Source organism: Hippopotamus amphibius, chromosome 6, assembly GCF_030028045.1.
Source record: "Hippopotamus amphibius kiboko isolate mHipAmp2 chromosome 6, mHipAmp2.hap2, whole genome shotgun sequence".
NCBI lineage: Eukaryota > Metazoa > Chordata > Mammalia > Artiodactyla > Hippopotamidae > Hippopotamus > Hippopotamus amphibius.
The window spans coordinates 131531168-131554164 of NC_080191.1; the positions used below are offsets into that span (position 1 = coordinate 131531168).

General features: G+C 36.5%; 1 pseudogene; it reads right to left on the reverse strand.

Moving 5' to 3' along the window:
• Positions 1-218: 218 nt before the first annotated feature.
• On the reverse strand, positions 219-16336 carry LOC130854973 (peptidyl-prolyl cis-trans isomerase FKBP8-like; annotated as a pseudogene).
• Between the last annotated feature and the right edge of the window lie 6661 nt (positions 16337-22997).

Here is a 22997-nt window from a genome sequence, read left to right on the forward strand (position 1 = left end):
GGAATGGATGTGAGGCCCTGCTCTGCCTCACTTTCCTCCTGTAGGGTTTCAGTCCCTTCTGCGCTCTGGACCAGGGGATCCTTAAACTTTACTTCCCCCAAACCGGAGGAGGGGCCAGGTCAGAGAGGGCAGTGGACAGGGAGCCTGGGAGAGTCAGGGAGCACAGGGCGGGATCCACTGCACAAGGAGGCGGTGGCAGGTGGCAGCCACCTGGGCAGTCAGCTGCTGGCAGTGATGACCATAGAGAGAGCCACGCCCCCAATGGCAACAGCAGTCTCCCCAAAAGCCTCTTCCATGGGGTGACCAGGCACGCTTGGCAGGACACTTGGTGGTCAGCTGTGTGGGGTTGCCCAGCATTTCTGAGTATAGGGCTGTCTCCGTGCTCCGCTGGTCAGTGTGCTTCTTCACTAGCTTTGAGAGCTTGGTGTGGATGGTCTTGCTGGAAAGTTCCAGCTTCAGGACTACCCTCAGGATGAGGATGGCCTTGCTATGCTCACCTTGCTGGGCTTACGGAAGAGCACCTTGATGCCACCTGGCAGGTGTTGGAGCAGGAGGCCGCAGGTGCACAGGACTGCATAGGGATCTAACTTCGGCTGCAAGGCTGCCAAGTTGTTCAGACACTTCTAGAAATTTCTAAGGAAAAGACTGGCAACCCATTAGGAAAATGAGTGATGGACTTATGCAGATAATTTATTTTTTAAAAAAGGGATATTCAATGGAAGTTAAAAAGAAAATGAGATACTACTACATACCCCTGCCCTCCAATGGCTAAAATGAGAAAGTAAGACCATATTGGGTGTTGGCAAGGACCCGAAGTGAATGAAACACTCACATGCTGCTGGGTAGAATACAAATCGGTACAACCACTTTAATAAAAGATTTGGTGTTACTTATGTAAGTTGAAGACCCATGTACCCTACGATCCAGCAAATCCACTCTTCGGTTTGTATCTAATAGACAGTCCTGTAAACGCATCACAAGACTTGCACAGGATGCATATAGAAGCATTAGAATCAGAAATAGCCTCAAATCAGAAATGATCCAATATGCATCAACAATAGATTGGATGAGCAACTGGTGATATATTAGTCAAATGGAATAACACTGAGCAGTAAAGATAAACAAATCACAGCAACATGCAACAACATGGATAAAAAGCAGAATATTGACTGAATGAAGTCAAACATAAAAGAAAACATGCACTCTGGCCTCACTTACACAAAATTAAAATCCCAGCAACACTGTCGTGTTTAGAGATGTATACTCGGGAGTTACAAAGTAAAGGAAAGCAAGGATGTGGATTGTAACTGAGAAGGGGTAGCTGTTTTTGTAAACACATTGGTCATGTTTTATTTCCTGAGCTGAGTGATAGTTACAGGAGTGCTCATTTTATTACAATGCATTAAGCTGTGCATTTGTGTTTTATACGCTTTTTCTGTATATTCGTTGTATTTTACAGTAAAGAGATAAAAAGCTGTAAAGCAAAAAGGGGCAAAATAAATACCTACTTCCCCCAAAAGGAACTTATGAGGGAAATTTAGAAGAAAGCAAGAACATCTCTTAATGTGGAAGATACATGCTAGGAAGCTAGGAGTTAACTTTACAGGGAACAATTTTAAACATAGAGACTTGGGGATTTTTTTTCCTGAAAAATAAAAGAAAATGAATTTTTGGAGTTGCAGAATTTTTTCTCTTACCCAAAAGTTTTAATAAATAAGGAAAATAAGTATAGGAAGAACTATTCAATACTTCACATCTGATTAACTTAAAATTTATAAATAAATAAACAGAGGAAAATATATTCTTCTCCAGCTTGACTATTCCCCAAATACCTAATTAGTATCACAAGTGAGACAGCAGAAAGAAAACTTTAGGAGAATGGGTAGAATAATACAAATCACAGCAACAAACCACTCACCAAAGCTATGTTCTCCATATCCATGAAAACTAAGGCCTGAAAATGACTTAGTATTTTCTATGGTCTAGAGAGCATGAACCATGCTATTTATGAAATGTGAGGTAGACATTAACTGCAGAGATTCTTTTTTTAAAAAATATTAAATGCATTTTGGAGGCCATGCGAAAGGATGTGTATATAAGCATTAGCAATCCAGAGTCGTAAGTCTATGGACATGTTTATCTCCAAAAATTTGTTTGTCAAGATTATAGTCTCAATAAAAGAAATCCCCAGATTGTTCAAGCTCACATTTGCTTGATAAATTAGTTTTTTCTTTGAGTTCTGAGGTGTGTTTTAGGTAGTTTCTTATCATTTTGTTTCTGTGTACTTTTTTTTTTTTCTTTTTAACCAACTGCAGGAAATGTGGGCAGAGGACATTTCCAGCAGATGTCAGTGTTGGTGTTTGATGTGATCTAGGAAGTCCTCCAAGCCTGGGGCCTGACCTTGAAGATAAGAGAGTACTGTGCAGCTCCTCAGTTCTTGTGGAATGTGGAAAGGTATTCTGGAGAATTCTATTCTTTTATGGGATATTTTATGGGAAGTATGTTGCTGTAGGTTAGGAAACAGATATGGAATTCAACAGTATTCTTCCATCTCTTTGAGATTTAACTTGTTTTAGTTATGTATAAATTATATGTATTTATTCTTCTTCTTGCTCCAAAAAAGTGTATTCACTATCTACTCTTCTCTCTGAATTCCTTCCAAGAGGATGATTTTTTTTTTTTTGGCATGAAAAATTTCAATGTGTTTATCTCAGAAAAATATATCTAGCACTTACCAGGTACCCCAAAAATAGAACAGCCTAGCTGCCTTAAACAAACTGTTGTAATTATGGGGTTAAGTTCTATCACAAGGTTTGAACAAGCTACTCAGAAAGCACAGAAGACAGGGCAACAGATACTATCTGGAGGAGGACAGGGAGGTTTCACCGAGGAAGGGATTTGGAGCTTTAAAGGATGAACATGAGCTTTCCAGTGAAGGGTTTTTGGAGAATAAATGACCTGCAAAATTTTAATGACTGTTGGTCATGCAAATAATTTCAATACTAGTGATTTTAGATCATAGTCCTGATTCTTTGAGGACTATGTGAAGTATATTCACGTAGTTAAGAATAGTTTGGGACTAGAGGCCAGTTAATAAGTGATTAAGAACACAAACTTGAGTTTGGAGTCTACCTAGATTCAAATTCTTGCTTTTCAATTATTAGATTATAATTTAGGGGAAAATGTTAATATTCTTTTGCATCAATTTCTTCATCTGAAAATGAGGTAAGAATGACACCAGCAATTCATCGAATTGTTAAGAAGATCGAGTGAAATAAATATTAAGTACATAGTACAGAATGTGACACATAGTAAGTGCTCAAAATGTTAGCTGTGATTAGTAGCTCTTTTATCTCATTAGGAATAATGAGGAAATATATAAAAGAAAGTTGACATTGACTACAGGCATTCAGACTTTAATTGGGAAAACAAGTGAACCAATTTTTTTTTTTTTTTTTTTTTTTACTAATAGGTCACTAGTGTTTGATATTTGTGCATATTTACTGTGTCCTTTAGGATAGAGAATATATCAAAAAAGGTATTTCAAGTAGTTGTCTGTTCTGCATGTCTTGCTGTGTGGTTTTGGATCATATTTACATGTTATCAATAAAGGACCAACTCAGGTTCAAGAGCACACCAAGAGAAAGGCAAAGAGCAGAATGTGGGGACTCTCTTCAATGCAACAATAGAGCTCATGCAGGGAAAATCAGGGTTATTGAGGATTTTGTCAATATGAGCCTAGAAGGCAACATTCCACTTGAAAAGGCTGATCACCCAGTAGTCTGCTCTCCCTATTGTCTTGTGAAGAACACTGACTCCTTTCCTAAGTCAGAACTACTAAGAATGAAGTGTGGTTGAAGGATAGACTAGGAATCAGGTCCTTAGTTCCCAAATTGATTGACTAGGGGGTCTCCCTCACTGTGAGGCAGGTAAATGATGGGGCTTATTAAAGTTGGGTTGATTATGTGATTCATGTTTGTATTTATTTCATTATGACTCAGAAAATAAAAGTAAATGAAAGGGGAAAAACAAGACAGAGAAGAAAATCAAATTCCAACCATAAGGATGAACAGAATTCCAGTGAGCAAATATACCTTACACTGATTTTCCAGGCAACCAAGGTGAAAAGATTGACCAAGTTGAGCTACTCGCATGAGAAGAGAAATGTGTATAGACAACCTGATTCTAAAGTTTATTTGGAGAAGCAAAAGACCAAGAATAGCCAATACAATATTGAAAAAGAACATAGTGGAAGGACTAATACTACTCAACTTCAACACTTAGTATAAAGTTACAGTAAAAGAATAGACCAATGGAACAGAATAGAACCCAGAAATAGACCAACATAAATATAGTCACCTGATCTTTGACAAAGAAGCAAAAGCAATACAATGGAGCAAAGATAGCCTCTTCAACAAGTGGTCCTGAAACAACTGTACATCCATATATTAAAAAAAAAAAAACCCTCAAAGGAAAAAAAAAAGAAAAAGAAAAAAAAAGAATCTAGTTACAGACCTCACGCCCTTCACAAAAATTAACTTAAAATGAGTCATAGACTTAACTATAAAATGCAAAACTATAAAACTTCTAGAAGACAACATAGGAGAAAACCTAGATGACCAAGGGTATGGTGATGCTTTTTTTAGATAAACATCAAAGACACAGTCCATGAAAGGAATAACTGATAAGCTGGACTTCTCTAAAATTAAAAACTTCTGCTTAGTGAAAGGCAATGCCAAGAAATAGAAGACAGGCCACAGTCTAAAGCAGCAGTGAGATACACTACACACCTATTAGAATGTCCAAAATCCAGAACAATGACAACAACAGATGCTGGTGAGCACGTGGAGCAATATGAACTCTCGTCCATTGCTGATGGGGATGCGAAACGGCACAGTCACTTTGGAAGACAATTTGGTGGTTTCTCACAAAACTAAGAAACATAGTCTTACCGTACTTTTGCCTTTTCCATAATGTCATACTCTTACCATATGACACACGTGGAGATAATAAAAACATTAGTGGTTGTCAGGGTAGAGGGTGGGGAAGGATGAATAGGCAGAGCACAGAGAATTTTTTAAAGCAGTGAGAATACTCTGTATATGATAATGATGGATATGTCATTATACATTTGTCCAAACCGAAAGAATATACAACTCCAAGGGTGAAACCTCAAGTAAACTATGGACTTGGGGTGATTATGATGTGTCAACGTATGTTCATCTTTGCTAACCAACATACCACTTTGGTGAATAATACTGATGGTGAGGGAAGCTGTGTAGGTGTGGGGACAGAGGGTATATGGGGACCTCTACGTTCCTCTCAATTTTTTTGTGAACCTAAAACTGCTCTTTAAAAAAAAGAGAGAGAAACAAAGCAGTGACTTAAAGAAAGCCGAGGTTTTACGAAAGAGGAATTTTGTCACATAAGATATTGTATAGGGAACAGTGAGTTTTGTAATTAAAAATATTCCCAACAATCGTTTCATAGTTTTCCTACCTGCTAGGAACTTACCATGATACAACTTACCATTTTATGTGTATTTGGATAAGTAAGATGGTTATGCAAAGTTTTAAGTACACCTTTGAATTCTTCTTTTCATACACTCAAATTCTAATTATTCACAATGAGAGTAATCTAGCCTCTCCCTTACCTCTTTTTGGCTGTGTACCACGTCCCCACTATATAAGCCTGGATGAGTTACTCACCACCCACACACCTTGCACTGTTCCTTCACAATCAAAATGAGAATGTGGTTGGAATTTTAGCAGTCTAGTAATTTTCCAAGAGGAAATAATCTTTCCTTTTCCATGATAAGATGAAAGATGTGAACACAAGTAAGTTTCATTGGCCCTGGAAATAGTCAGTCAACTCATGCTGTTGAGAAGCACTGCAAATTAGCTTTATATTCTTTGGTTTAAAATTTGAAAATATGAACTAATGATTACTCAACACGTAACTTGTTTGGTAGACGAAATCATTCAACATGGAGAAAAATAATAACAGAAGTTACATTATTGAGAGCCTCAGTTCTGAAAATTGGTATAATTTGGGGATGGAACATCTGGGGTTTACCTTGCCTTTCCTGCCCTTGGCTCTGGGATGAAAGATCTGGGTAAGAATCCTGGCTTCTCTCACCCTGGAACCACTAACCTTCTTAGAATAGTATATGTGCAAAAATACACCTTTATTTTTCCTATAAATTAACTTTCTTGATTCAAAGCCCTCCAAAAAAAAAAAAAAAAAACCCTTATTCTGCTTGATATAAAAAAATAAAACAAAATCAAAACCTACCTGATTCTAGTCACTTCCAAAACACATAGTTTAGTGGTTGAGCGTTCACTGTCCAGTCTGCACTGGCATCCTTCCGTGATGGCTGCATTCCCAACCAGCACCTGCCAAGGATAGCTTTGCACACATTTCCTGCTACAGAGTCCCTCATCTAGGCTACAGGAACCAACTCCATGCTTTCATTAATTATTCCCTCTCTCATTCACCTTCTGTACTCTTTCTCTTTTTAAAATTTTTTTATTGAACTATAAAATTTTTTATATTTTTTAAAAAATTCACTTCCTCTTGAACACAGAAATCTTGGTTACTCTCGCTCGCCCCTCTGTGGTGTTCAGAAGCTACAATTTGTTTCTAACCCTCCTCACAGACTTTTGGCTTCCAGCTTTCGCACCATTTGTTGGGAGGACATCAGCAAGGCTGCCAATCGCCAGAGTCCATAAAGGACTGAGGATTCACAGTGCTTCTCCGCTCTTGAATCATCCTCAGACTGTTCCGAGACGTTCTACTGCTAACCCAGAGTCCGCGCAGATACATCCTGGGGTCAAGACGGGAATCGAGGCGTAGAGAACGACCACTGTCAAAACACTCTGTTTCCCTTCTCACCTTATACAAGCTTCACCTGGTCTGGAGCTGGATGGAAGCAGGAAAAACTAGCTCTGGCGGATAACTGGTCACTTCCTACATTACCTGTCAAACTTTGATCGTAAGTTGTATCAAGAATCTAAGAAGTTTCCCTCCTCGATCGCTCCTTGATTTCAGATGCCCCTTCACTGGGCAAGACAGATCATCTCTCTTAGCCCAAAAGACCGTCTCAAATTATTATCCCACCATATTAGTTTGTTAAAATTGGCCTAGAAATTGATGAAGTTGTGAGGATAATTTTACTCAGGTCAGCAAATTAAACATTTGCAGGGGCTTTTGTAAGGGAAATTTTCTCAAATTCAATTATATTTGGCATATATTTTAGCATAAAAATTTTGTAGCATATATAACATAATTTCTCCATAAAATATTTTATTTCTGGCAATAAAAAATTCTCAGAACAGGAAGAGATATTCTTTCCTTTTTTGTGTGTGTGACAGCTACTTTGTGTCATGTGCATTTGAGTATTAAAAAAAGAGAGACAATACTGTATGTATAATGTATAAAGGATACACTCTAGACATATACAAACCAGTCTTAAAAGTTGTCTTGCTACCAAGTTGATATATTAGCTCAAAAGAATATGTATTTTTAGAAGTGAAGAAAAAATATCCTGTAGTTTTAATATCAGCTGGAAAATGCAATTGTACCCTAGTGAAAATAGCTACTATGTACTAAGTGCCACAGTGAACTAGGCACTGTGCCTTGCTTTATTCTTAAAATCATTTTATTAAAGTTAATTCTCACAAGTAACCTATTAAAGTAGGTATTTTCATGTTTCTTTGGGAGATGAGGAAACTGAGGCACAGAGGGAACAATACATTGCCAAATAGGGCATTAATAACTAACCAGGAATCCAAAAGAGATCTTTTAGACTCCAGTGATCTGGAGACAACCTCAGGATTCTTAAGACAAATACCACTTGTCTTAGTGAGTTTCAAATTCTGATTAGCCAGATTTATAACTTTCCTATTATTTTTAAATATGTTTGTTCACAATTATTTAAATCTAGAAAAACATTTATAGAAATTATGCAACTGGTTTACCCCATCAGCATTAGTTTGGGTTACAGGCTATATCAGGATGTAAAACCTGTTTTAATATTGATTTCACTTTTTCAGTCAGGGAGAGAGCAAGTAAAATGCTTAATTGTAAAGATTCATTGATTCATTTGGATCCTTGAGTACATTTTGCAAGAAGCCATTTCTAGTCATTTGAATTGCATCCATTGAAAAAACTACAAAGACTAACAAAAGAGAAAACAGGTGCAACATTAATCACTGATATACAATATTTTAAGCTCAAGGTAATATTTTTGATTTTTATATTTCACGTATGTGAAACTGATGTTTATAACTTTTTTCCTATAAAAGCATCTCCTAATATTTTGGCAAATTTGGGTGAGCAGGTTCATTTTAACCTTGAATATTTTCAAGTATCGGGCAGCCCTATGAAGCTCCTTCATCATGCAGAATATTTATTTGCTTCCATAGAAGATTTTCTAAAACTGTATGTCCTAGAATTGTGTATTTGAATCATCCAAATTATTTGTATTCTAACTAAGGCAAAGCTCAAGCAAGTACATTTATCAGCCTGTCCTCTTCTGTAGGAATCTTGTCGCGAGTTAGGTTAGGGGAGGAAGCAGCGGTCTGAAGCTTCCAGACCTGTCACTCGTGGTAAATGCTCAGCTATGACACCCTTACAAGTGAGGAGCAGAAGCTTAATGTTTACAAATTAATTCAACTCATGATGCTAAGCTGACACTGTGGTTAAACGCATTTACCTCTCAACTCCACGTTTCATTAGGGAAAGTGAGATGTGAATATGTATCGTAGGAATAAATAGAGACAGTTCTGTGGTTTTCTCCCTAAGAAAAGAAGTTTAGAGAAAAAGAGAATTTGGATACCTTCTGTTAGAACCCCACTTTATGAATTTTATCCAAATGATAGCATTTAATTTAGAGAGATCTTTTGTGATTTTCAGCTTCATTTTCCAGAGGAGACTGTCAGAATTTCTGAGTCTCCTGAGTCTAAGACAAGCTTGTGTGAAGTTCCCTCATTTAGCATCAAGGAAACAAACAAAATCAGCAAACCATGTGTCAGCATTATTCTGCCTGTGTTGGTGTGTGTGTGTGTTTTACTAGATTACTTAGATTTATAACCTCATATAATCAAAGGCGGACAGTTTTTTTATGTCATAGAGAAAAAACTTTAGGCACTTCTGCCTCCTTAGAGGTGTGGCGAATTCCCACCAACAGAACTAGTAATCTACCTATTGCTCTCCTTTCTTGAGAGAAAACTTTTTAAATATATATTCACACTTTTAAAATAGTATGATACAAAGACAAACGTCTATGGAAGTGGGACATTTTTGTTTTAGCTGCTATTTCAGTCATGTAGTAAGACTGAATTCTGCACCTTGATCAACCCAAGTGAAAAGACATGAATAGCCTTGAGAGATGAGATGCAAGTTAGAATCGCAAGGGAGCAGGAATTATGAGCCAGGTGTGATCACAGGATCCTAAACCCTTACAATGCTCAGAAATCTTACAGGAGGATACGGTAAAGGAGGCTGCAGGGGTAGGTAGGTATACTCAAATCTGTGCTATGTGTTTATGCATGTGTAATATTGTAGCAAGAGTCTGACCCCATTTTTTGCTGTTTGCTACTGACAGCTTTTAAGCCTCTCTCTCTTTTTTTTTTCCCTTTTGCCCCGCAGCTGGGCAAGCCAACAAGAAAGCCTGGTGCTCCCTCTTGTGGCTCCTGTGGGAAGTTCAAGCCACACCCAGCAATTCCCACAGCAGCCTCACCTCCTAACCACAATAAAACCCCCAAGCTGGTCTCCTTTCCCTGAACTCTCAAGTAACTTTTAGATCTGCTTGGGAGGCACCCTGCTCTCTCTCTAAAGCCTCATTATTTAACAAGCCTTGTTGACTCTCTTGGTACTTGTGTGGCATCATCAGTCTCAACATGCAAATCAAATATCGGGTATAGGTCCCTCTCCCTCTATGAAGTAACCAAAGCAAATATGCCTGTACATTTGAGTGTATACATATATTTAGATTTGGATTGAATTTATATGGAAGACATTTTCTTCTAATTCTACTGTCAGAAAAAAGATCTTAAAACTCATGTGAAAGGAAAGAAGAGATCCGAGGAATCAAAATATCTGTCCCATGTCCAGGTTTAAGACATACATTGATGCTGTACATTAGAAACTAACACAACATTGTAAAGCAACTAATCCCCAATAAATATATTTTTTAAAAAGACACACATTGAGCAAATAGTAAATAGGCAAGACGCTAAACATCATTTTGGAAATTAAGGAGCTTCTGAGAAGAGAGATAATTACTTTTAAAGTAGCACTTAGCACATGAGTTTTTCTCTTTCTTCTAAATTTCAGTGGGAGTTTAAAGCCCTACCATTGCTGCAGAGCATAAAGTGCAGTCTTAGAGGACTGAGGCAGGATTAACATAAGTTCTTACACCTGTGGGTCTCTAGTCAAAATTGAATTGAGAACAGAAATAGACAGATGAGATAAAATCAAATGTTGATGAAGTCTATGCATAAAAACTGAGCCCGACACTATTACAGATGGAAATCCTAAGGGTTACCTCTGTTAACTCTGGTGCAACGTAGCTGGATTTTATGGGCAAAGTATTTTGATCAGATGCACTGCTCATAATATGCCATCATCGTGTGACATATAAACACACAATGGCCCAGAAAAAAGACATGTGGATTTTGTGAAATAAGTGAGGAAATGCAGGGACGTCACCTGTCTTATACATGACAGTCAAGAAAGGTACACTCTCATCATTTTTATGTCATCAGTATCAATGTAGTTTCTCTATAAAAGATGAAAACTTGAAAACTTATCCAAGGTGACTTTTCTGGATCATTCTACCTCTAGAGAAGTCTCTGAGGTTGAGATCCTTGGATAGACTACCCAATTTAAATATTGGGTTCTCAGAGAAAGAATTTTTCCTTCTAAAATATAATAAAAACTCTCTTAGGAGTTATTAACATTTCATTGCTGTATAAATGTTCAGCAGAAGCAGAAGGAAGAGCTGTATTCAGGGAATAATTCTGACAGATTACAGTTTGAGGTCTTGTTAAAGGTTATTAAGGGTTATGTCCTCTAAACGATTTATCCATCACAGTAGAAACAGAAATACCAGACAGCCTGAATAAGAATTAGCACTGCCATTTTAATTAGGCTAGCACTGGATTTTTTAAAGCCCAGACAGCAATTATAACACAGGAGGCATTGCAAAGCATTTTAAAAATAATAAAATCATTGTGTCATTCAAAAATCTCAGCTTTAAATATATCTAGTTAACCCACTTAGTGTCTACATACCCTAAATATTCTTTCTGCCATCTCTTAGTGAATAAAGGAAATTAAAGTCCTTCTAGCTCTTAAGTGTGGTGCATTTTGAAAATTATACTGTTCTTGAAGGTAACACATGCAGTAACTGTAGTTATACCAAGAGAAAGATTGTGATTATGTGAGAAAGACCTAATGTCTTACAATCCACCTGCAGCAAGCAATAGAATATGAACAAATAGGACAGGAGAACAGAAATGTGTTTCATTGGGCATCTCCTTAAACGAAATCATGAAACCAGGAACAACTGTTTATCGAGGATTCAACAAAACAAATTGCTTCCGAAGAGGATGTGTTGATATAACATAATTGTGCCTACACTAGCATTGGATGAAAAAGTCATAATCCACCATCCCTACCTGCTTAGAAGGTAGAACATACAGGTAATGAGCAGAAACAAAAATCAAGGCTGTAGTTAATTGTGTTAAGAGGCTGGAGCCAAAGAGCACCAAAGAGTACTCTTCAGGGAGGTAATTAGGCTTGTGGGAGTCTGAATCCAATCTTGTTAACGGTATGAGGTTCTTTTTTCTTTTCCTCAATCAATTATTTAAGCCTGTTTCATGAATTTACACAATGAATGTAGTCAAGGTACAGAGATTTTGGAGGACGTGGAATTATCCAGAGATGCACTAAGAGGAATTTAGTCTACACTTGTTAGAAGTTCTAGAATGGATTATTTTCTTCCAATTAAAGTCTTGGCAAGAATTAAGTAGTTTAGTAACTCTCAGGAGTGACAGAGCCTGAGCAAATCATTTGGAAGCATTTGACACGCTATGCATCCAAATCAGGTCTTGGAAACCAAACACAAAAATAGTATCTATTGAGCATCTATTATGTACCAAGCCCTCTGTCTGGTCCACTACGTATACAATCCCAGTGAATCCAAGGAAACCTATATGAACGTAGTTTCTAAAGATGAGTACATCGTGGCTCTGGGAGCTTAAGTAACTTCCTATGGTCACTCAGGAGATTAATGGGAGACTGAGGATGAATGGGAGGCCTGGCTCTCATGCCATCAGGGACCCCCTTGTCGATTCCCATGGATAAAGTTGAAAAGAGCGTATAATTCCAGCTCTTCAGTCATGTTGAAAGCTAAACTTTATCCCATTTGTGGGTTGTTTTTTGGTCACAAGGCTAAATCTAAAGGTCAGAAATATGACAGTATGAATCAGGTCATTCTCTGACAGCGCCCATGTGACGGGTTGTTTTTATAAACACTTTCTTATTTAGTGACTTGTAGTGGTTAAAATGTGTGGGGTCTAGTTTGGGCTTCAGCACTAGCCAGCAATCTGACCTTTATAATTTATGCTCTGAAACTTCTCTTCAGTCACCTCTAAACTGGTAATGATAATGGTTCCTACTTCACAGGACAGATAAAAAGAATTAAATGAGATAGTGAGTGTAAAGTGTCATCTCTACTATATGCTCAACTTATGTTCAGCAACTGGACATAAAAAGCTGGTTTCCATGAGCAAAAATTAGGATTGCTGAACAGAAGATTACAGGGCTTTAAAAAGTTGATCACTTGATTATTAAAAATGATTACAAATATTTCATTGTTGCTTAGCATCAGAGAAATCTATAATGAGCTCATTCCTAAGGCCAAATAACTTTAAAAGACAATTTTCAGAAGATAATATAATAAAACAATGAAAAACATTTAAACCTAGTTAGTAATCATAGAAATGTACAGTGCGGTAACAGTGGATGCCATTTATTATTTGCTAAATCGATCGCCCTCAAAAAGATAATACTCAATGATTTTAAAAGTAAAAGTAAGGAAAGTAACTTTATATATTTCTTATAAAGGAAATATTTTGAATAGTAGTTAAATAATATTTTTCAAAAATATAAAAAATAATGTTAATTTTTAAACATCAATTCTACTTCTGGGAATTCCCACTAAGGAAATTATCAAAAAATGGGAGGTCAACATAGATATGAATTTTTATTATATCATTATTTAATTGAGAAAAACAGGGAATAAATTACCTAACAAAAGCATTGTTTGCAATAACTATGGTGCTCTCTCTTCTTGGCATACTAGGTACCAATTAAAATTAAGGTTATGAAGGTAATATGACATTGTGATAAGGCTTAGAAAAAAAGAAAAATGTGATACAAATTTTGTGTTGACTAAAGGTAAGTGAGAAACAGATGCCGAGGAAAAAAATGATTGAAAGAAAATTCAAAATGTTCATAATTGGGTTAGGATGATGGAATTTTGGATCATTATTCTCTTTTTAAAACTTATTTATAATTTCAATATTGATTGTATAATGTTGAAAAAAACTGCTTTCCTTAAAACAGTGTGAGTGATAGTGGTAAGACGGTAACTGTTCTGTCCTAAATCGTATTGGCAACTCTAATGACTAATTCAATTATCTGAGTTCAGAACATGATTTATTCTTTACTATGTTTTCATATGAATAAAATCAAGATAAAACAAGAACCAAATAACAAAATTCATCTTTTCAGACATTTTTGTTTATTATTTTAGAATTATTTTTAATCAAACACTTTCTCAAAATGAGGCAAATGTTTGATATAGGATGAATTATACATAGGTATCATTGTATCATCCATTCAATGTGCCAAAATTTACCCCAAATGATTGATATTTTTAATTTCATATGTCTATGGACCTTGACAGTTTGTTTTCTCAAAGTCTAGACATAATCTCTTGTCTTTGGGAAGGTTCTTTAGAAGAGAGAGTAGCAAGATGAGTAGTGCTGTTTTCTTGCCAAAAAAATTTTTTTTAAAGTACATTTGACATCTCTTTGACAGAATTGATTTTTCTTCTTAAAGTTACTGTTATTACTAAATATTTGGAGTCTTTTGTTTTCAACTTGGTTCCTCTCTTTTTAACTCACTATAGGATTTTGAATTAAATAATGAGGGTCCAGATGAAAGAAAGCAGAAAAAAGTACTAGGCAACTATTTTGGTAGCCCAGAAAGGGCTTTGCTTCACAGAGTCCCTTTCTAGTGACAGGGGATTCTCTGAGCCAATGATAACAACATCTAAAAAATCAAATCCAGTGCAGTTTAGCATTTACTGTATCTGCAGTGCTAAACACGGTGGATAGAAGCAAAGATGAGTAAGAAACAGTTGCTGCAACAAGCACGTATCCTAATAAGGAGAAGACGTACAAACAACAAAAACGTATAAGTGAGTGATTGGATTCCATTTCTTTTCATTATGCTGGGCTGAAATTATATTAAAAAAATGTTTTTGCTAAGCAGTGTTAGAAAATGTGAAGCATAGACCATTTTTATTGTTTATAGTCATTCCTAAATATATGAGCGATACTATGATTATCATAGAAAACTTGGGAAAAGGGACAGGTGATGAACAGAATCTCTCAGAGACTTCGGGCAGTCATCAAAATGGAGTAGGCACACTAAGGCTTATCTTTCTCACTGATTACAAGCAAACACTGGACAAAATACCAAAAACAAACAACAACAACTACTTGAGAAATCTGAAAATTAATACTAGCAAATAAATTGAAGAAGGAAGATCAAACTTGAAAAATGACCCTTATTTACCTCTCTTCTATCTTTATGCCTTGATAAAGGGCAGCGTGGCAGCAAATTGCAGAGAGAAGCTCTGTCTTTCTGGCCACAGGAACAGGAACAGGGACCCCTGTTTGCTCCAAGGGCAGCCCCCATTGTGCATAACTGCAGCAGTGCAGGCACCTAAAACTGCAAAAAGGAAAAACAAAAAGTAAAACAAAACAAAACAATTTCCAAGCCAGAGGAATAGGAAAAGGGAGTCTTGAGAGTCAGAGAACATGCAGAAAATTGCAGAGAGGAGAGTACTGAAAATGGGGTCACCTCAGTTCTGTGAATGAACAGACACTAGCCCCCTGCTCAGCCCTGAGCTGTGCAGATGCAGGACAGACCAAAAGCAACATGGCAGAGGCTTTAAAAACTCAGCTGCAGTTGGAACTCTACCCATGGAAGATAAGACAGAACTTTGAGTTTCAACCTAACTAGGATAATTGCCTTCTAAATCAACCACCACTACAACAAATCAATATTCTCCAGTGGATTGTTGCAGCACTCAGCATCTCATAATGTGATATTAAAAATGCCCAAGATACCATCCAGAAAAACTCAACATACAAGGAACCAAGACACTGTGAGAAATCCTCAAGGGAAAAATAATCAACAGATCAACAGATGGAAACTCCAAGATTAACCAGATTTTGAACTTAAAGCAACCATTACAACCTTCCTTCCTTCCACTTAATTTTGGTTTAACATGTTCTTCATTTATCTTTCTAAGGTGAACACAGATACGTGGTTTTAGACCTTCCTTCTTTTATAGTAGAAATACATGAAGCTATCGTTTCTCTGTTTCAGCTAGCTTCCACAGATTTTGTTTTGCTATGTTTCCAGTATTATTCAGTTCAAAATGGTACTGAAGCTGGAAGTCTGAATAATCCTTTTCAAAGGATTCTACTGTCCAATAATACTTGGAAAGGCCATCTCATTAGATGTCAGTAGCCATGGTTTCTAGTTCCACTTAACTTGGGCAAGTAGCTTGACTGCTGTGTATCATTGCTTTCTCTTCTGAAACATAAGAAATTGAAATTGAATACAATGACTTCAATCAATAAAATTCTTTTTTCCCCTATGGTTAAACAAGTAAATAAGACCTCTGCTTATTTATGAGCATAGTGATTGTTAAAGCTAAGATTTCCTTCTCTTTCCGTTTTCCCAGAAGAGAAGCTGCTTGTCCACTCAGATATTCTTACGAGTTGAATGAAGCATTTTATCAATTGTCTCTGTGCTTTCTTTCTACATCCTGTTTTCAATTTTGATGCCAAAATGGTCAATAGGCACATTTACCCTCAAGGTGAGTTTTGCAATGTTCCCTAGTTTTCCAACCGGAGAGTCATTTTCCTTTCCTTGGTTTGCTGTCAGTTTTTCCCATTCTTAGTACCTCTGCTATCACTCAATTCTAATTTCCAGTTCCTCCTCTGAATTTTTATATCAGGTTGCATTGTTCCTAAGCGAAAGAAAAAATTGTCATTGTCTGTTTTGGCCCAGAGTATTTTTACTCCATGCACAATTCAAAAGATGGAGGCTGAGCTGTGTTTGCTTTGCTGAATGGCAAAGTCAACAAAATAAGAAACATGTCAAGAAAATGTCAAGTGTTAGCAAGAAATGAAAAATAACAAGGTGAACAAAACATAGAAAAAACTCGGTCACAAATGAACGCCTTACAAGCTATCAACAATAGCTTTTGTCATCTTTATTTTTATGTCATATATGTGGAAAAAGTAATATTTATCTTATTAAGAAGTCTAGGGTGCTTACTGCATCCACTATGTTTTCATTCAATTGCTTACTAAATATTTTTTGCATTAGGACCATGTGCCATAGAGCAGTGAATAAAACAGTCTCCCCTACTCATTACTGCCATCAAAAGTCATGGGATGATGAAACGCTATATTTGGAGTTCACATTGACCATGGATTCAGAGACTTGGTAAGGCTACAGCACAAGAGAGCAGAAGTAAGTGATTCAAGGATAAACATCTTTGGAAGGTGACAGTATGAGAGATGAGATAGAAAAGGAAAGATGAGATAATATCAAATATTTTGCTTTTCTATTTTTCCCGCTGAATTAATCAAATTATTTGTAATTAAATTTGTTAAAGTACCATTACATTACAAAAGAAGTATCTGTGACAGTACACTTGAGAGTTAAATTTTTTTTTTTAATTAATCTATAAATTGGCTGCGTTGGGTCTTTGTTGCTGTGTGGGCTTTCTCTAGCTGCAGCAAGCAGGGGCTACTCCTGGGGTGCATGGGTTTCTCATTGCAGTGGCTTCTCTTGTTGCGGAGCATGGGCTCTAGGTTCATGGGCTTCAGTAGTTCTGGCACGCAGGCTCAGTAGTTGTGGCACACAGGCTTAGTTGCTCCACGGCATGTAGGATCTTCCTGGACCAGGGATTGAAACTGTGTCCCCTGCATTGGCAGGCAGATTCTTAACCACTGCACCACCAGGGAAGTCCCGAGAGTTAAATCTTAAATCACTTTTTACACTTAATTGAGAAATGAATTGCTTGATGTTCTGTTATCAGGAAGTCAATACCATAATCTATTTTCCTTTTGTTTATGAAATACATAACCTTTTTTATATTAATCTAATTCATGTAAACTTGATGAACCAAATCTTTTTACACTTGCTATCCTGAACTTATTTGTAACAGACATTAAGATTAGTATGTGGGAATTTTATACTTACACAATTACACTATGTATGAATCTATAATCAATTTATTAAAGAGTTAAGAATGCTTATTTAGAAACACTTCTCTATGTCTCATAAAATAAATGATGTCTTTCAAATTAGTGTTGACTTAAAAAAATTGCACAACATGAGAGCTGCGAGGTGAGTTTATTTGGGGCAAAATGAGGACTGCCGCCCCGGAGACAGCATCTCAGATAACTCTGAGAAACTTCCCAAGAGGCAGGGGGGAAGATTAGTGTATATGTATTCTTGGTAAAGGAGGAGTACATACAATCACATACAGTACATTTTTTTGTCCGGGGTTTCTGCTAGTCACAACGCGCAGATGTCCCCATGTAGGGATTTCGTGCTTTTCTAGACATGAGGAGATGCAAGGGTTGGGCTCCTAAAATCAGCTTCTGAAAACATCTAACTCTCTGAAGACCTGTTCCGCCCATCCTCCAAAGCACAGAGGGCCTCCTTCCTGGTCTCCACCCTGAATGCCCTTCAGGGGAGGTCGAGGGTCAGCAGCTGCAGCAGCGCGTGCGGTTTCATGCTTGTAGAGGGAGATGGCAAGTGCCCATGGCAAGTGCCAACTTATAGTTGACATCAGCTTCTTGTAAAATTTTTCTTATTTTCTATAATTTTTGTTCTATAACACTTCGATTTGGGGGCTATCATATGTTATGTGGGAGATACCATATTTCTGAAACTAGATTTAAAAACAAAAAACAGATTTTTTTCATAGAAAATGTTGTAGATATGGCTTAAATCATCCAATATTATAAGTGAGTATTGTACTTTGATTTAATATGAAATATGAGAATGCTAGAATTTTTTCAAGGATGGATTGCCTGTTGGATAGTTTATCAGTATCAGGCTGAGGATAAGCAGAATCCAAGCCTGTCTTTCAAAATCCCTTATCGTCCAATTCTTCTTATCTGGTGGTGGGGATGAAAGGGAAGATAATGTTTTCTAGATAGCAGAGTAAAGTGGAAAATTAGAAAAAGAGATGTATTTTTGAGTAAGTGTATCCATTTTTTTAAAAAAATAAATTTATTTATTTATTTTAGTGGCTGTGTTGGGTCTTTTTTGCTGTGTATGGGCTTTTTTTAGTTGCAGTGAGTGGGGGGCTACTCTTCGTTGTGGTGCAAGGGCTCCTCGTTGCTGTGGCTTCTCTTGTTGCAGAGCACAGGCTCTAGGCACGTGGGCTTCAGTAGTTGCAGCACATGGGCTCAATAGTTGTGGCTCACAGGCTCAATAGTTGTGGCTCACAGTCTCTAAAGCACAGGCTCAGTAGTTGTGGTGCACGGGCTTAGTTGCTCCGCGACATGTGGGATCTTCCTGGAGCAGGGATGGAACCTGTGTCCCCTGCATTGGCAGGCGGATTCTTAACCACTGTGCCACCTAGGAAGCCCTTGAGTAAGTGTAGCCATTTTTAAAAATCAGACCATATGTAGACTACGTTACATGAATATGCATATTTCACTCAAGTAGCCTTTTATATTTTTAATCTTTACTATTATTAATAATATGTTATGTATTTAGCAGGCTAAAGTATATTGATATTGGTTATATTGACGTTAAATAAACGACTATGTTGTCGCAGTTTAAGGTTATGGCACTGCTAGATTTATACATAATTCTATTATTTATCTCAGTAAAATGCTTACAGAAGACTTTTAAAAATATATCCTATACTCATCTTTCAATACTAACATCTTCCAAACGGAGATAAAAATTTTTCCTGTTAAGCACAGGAGACGGGGCAAATACATTTGCCCCCTGTTAAGATTTGCTTAAAAAAAAAAAAGTAAGATGTGTGAATACGAATAAACTTGAAATAGAAAAGAATTGTGGAGGTTAGGTAGGGGAGACATCATCATGAATGAGAGATTTCACTTTATTTCTGCAAAACAGAAAGAAGATGAGACATCACAAACTGGACAAATGAAATCCTGAGATGCACAGTGAGTTTTATCCCCATAAAATAAACTGAAGGCAGATTTCCAGAAAATCTGGAGCCCAGCTTTGGAGGAAAGCTATTTCTGTGCAGGTTTTATTGTGTCATTTGGAAGGGCTTGAGTCAGGAAGACCAGTGCCAGACCAGTTCAGTTTTCCAGTGCTCACACCCACCCTGCCTTGTCCCATGCAGAGAAACTAGTCAGAATTAGAAGACGGTCCTTACAAGGGAATGGTCTTACTTGCACAAACCCACACCACTTACCAATTTTTTAAGGAGGTGGTTCTTTGACAATTGTCTTCTGTGGATACTGGATTAAAAAAATATTCCCACTATAGAAGTCACTTTTCCTAACACATATCTTCCTGAAAAATTAGTCATTTCATCCATATTTTAAAATGTTTTCATAGAGCTTGATCAAGTAGTAAATTTTGATTATTTTAATTTTCTCTGTATCTGTGACCCTTTCCTCATCTTTATTTCTTTTTTTTAAAGCAGAAATATTAGAGATCTTTAAAATGATGAAAATTTCAACCCAGTCTTGTTTCATAGCTGTTTCGTGTTTTCTTATAAGAAAGAATTCCATGTTTTCCAGGCATTTTTTTCACAGTGGGATTAATATAGTGACATTGAAATAGAATTATACATCAGTTAAAATTCAGTAACGTCAACAACATTTTGGAACCATCTTTATTTCTTATTTTTAGATATTTGTTCTTTTTCTCCTTTTCTTTTGGTGAGGCTAAAGTTATAACTTTTTTAGTTAAACAGTTATTCAATTTAGTTACTACTTCAAGTCTCTTTCATTTTTATAGTTAATTTCTGTCTGTGTTTTTATAATTTCCCTACTTTTTTCTTTTGTGGAATTTGGCTTTTTTTTTAGTTTCTTGAAATTCTTCTAGGTTAGTTTATTTCTATTCTTCACATTAAAACTACAAAATTTCCTCTGCATGCAATTTTAGGCAGTGTCCCATACCAATGAATAATATTTTCTATGTATTCTGAAATTAAAGGCTTGATTAAAGTTTTGATATTCTAAGAATTTAAAAGAGATCAAAAATGCTTGACTTATTTTTTCATCCACTTGATATTTCATAGTTAAAAGTGGTAAATCAAAAGCTTTCTACCACATTTGGTTGCTGTATTTATTTTCTCTTAAAATTTTGATGCTAAATCATACATTAATTTGTGGTGATATATAATAAGTGATATATAATGACATGTATAGGTGATATATAAGAATATTTTCTTATTATGAAAGTAATTGTTGTTGACCTTAATAATCATATCTAACATTTATAACATTATATCAGTTCCATGTTCAAGGTACTTTTCTAAGCTCAACGTACACATTATTTCATTCAATCATTCCCATTTTGCACATGAGAAGTGAGAAACCTGAGTCTTAGGGGTTATATAAATTAAGCTGAGTCATATAGCTAGTAAATTGGAAAATGTAGACTCTAAGCTAAATGTTTGACTCCAAAGCTAAAGCTCATACCTCACAACATTATGTGTAAGGGAAAGAGCACAGAAAGTAGAGTCAGGCAACTTATAGTCTAGCCCAACCTCTGCAACATTAAGATCAATCAAGCTCTGTGGCACTAAGTTGGGGTTGTACTAAATGTGTTCAAAACCTACTAAGTCAGCATCAGTGTTATGTGATTTTTGATTTGCTGTTCTAGGAGTGGGGATGAATTTATCCACTCCAAATAATGCTGTCAGTTAGTGGCATTATCTATGACACAGTTAGCTATGACTAAGGGTACATTCAAGAGTCAGAAAACTTAAGTCATTTAAAGTTTTCTCCTTTATGCTTGAGGAGATTATTTATTCTCTAGAATTTTAGTTTTCTGGAGATACTTTGAAAAATATTTCAAACTTGATAACTAGCATACAAATGTAAATTATTATTATTATTATTTTATTTTATGAAGTTGGTACCTGAAAGCTTTTACTCTAGTAATATGGTCTATTTTTCCATTACCTTGCTGGTGCATTGGTGTTATACACACTCAGCGTTCAGCTACTATGAAGGCCTGTCATTACTTCTAGGTCTATTGCCAGATATCCAAGAAAAAGAGTTTTCAACTAATCCCCAAAGACTTTCATTTTAAAAATGAACTCATTCTTTCTATAGTCCTTGACCCTTCTGAAGAATTGCTGTAAAAAAAAATCATCATTTCTTCTTTTACCAATTTCATCTTTTGTCTTTGCCCTTTTAAATCTTGCATTATAAATTTTAACTGTGTCTACAATGATATAAATTCAAATGCCAAAGAAATATGCGTATGAGGACAGTCATCTTCATTTTAATAGTTAGGTATAAAAATACAGTAATAAAGTACTCATACTAAAAAAAAAAATTAACTATACTTTAACCAAGCGACCTAAGAGCCCATGCAGAGTGAGAACCAATGCTAGACTCTCAGAAGTCCTAGTGGTCAGCTGGCATTACAATAGTCTAAATCCACCAGACAACTGCAGTGGGCATGAGCTTCAGGTTTAATCAATACCAATTATGCTGGATTTGACGGACCCACCATTGGACCAATTTTTGTCACGTGTTAAGTACAAACTGGAATACAGAAACCACTTCTGTTTACTCAATCAAAAACAAAAGAAAATACAGCATTCCCCACCCCCCACCCCCTGCATCAACATCCCTCCAAAGGAAAGCAAAGATGAAATATACATAGAAAGGAAAATACATAGCATTGAAGAAAAAAATAACTAGGGCTAAGAGAGAACAGTAACTAGAGTTCTCAGAATCTAGTTGGCTAGAAACAAAGGGCAGTCTCTTCAGGATGACGGTAGAAGAATCAGCTCCAAAGGCTTCATCTTTTTGTCATTAAGTGTTCGAGATTAGGGCATATGGAATCCCACCATTCAAGGTTGGGTAATGGATACCTCTTGCTCAGGGAAGAGAGCATCTTGTTCTCACCAAAAGAACGTTCACCGAAAGAACCTTCAGTGGTGGGGGGTGGATCCACAAAAGCTGAGATCATGTTACAGAAAAAAAATGGATGCTAGGCAGGAAATTATGACAGGTAACTACTATAGTCAGCGCATTTTCTACTTTGTTGTGCTCCAGAAAGCAAGTCCATATAATATCATGCAACAGAGTATTATCATATTCGATTTGACCGTAAGTATCTGAAAACTCAAAACAGTGGCTTAAGTAAGATTGAAGTTTATTTTTCTTCTCACATAAAAGAGATAGTCGTCCAGGGCTATTTTGCAGTTATCTAGCCTCCCTCTTCAAAATCACCTTCGAGATGGCTTCTGGAACTACATCCATCAAATCTGACTTTTCAGACAGAAGGAAAGGGGAAGGAAGGAGGCAGAAGAACATACCTCCCAGCTTAGCCAGCTCCCAATAAAATAGTCTCTCCAGAATTTTCCCCTGCCACTTTGAATTACATCCCATTTTCCTGAATTTTGTCACCTAACCATAAAAGTGG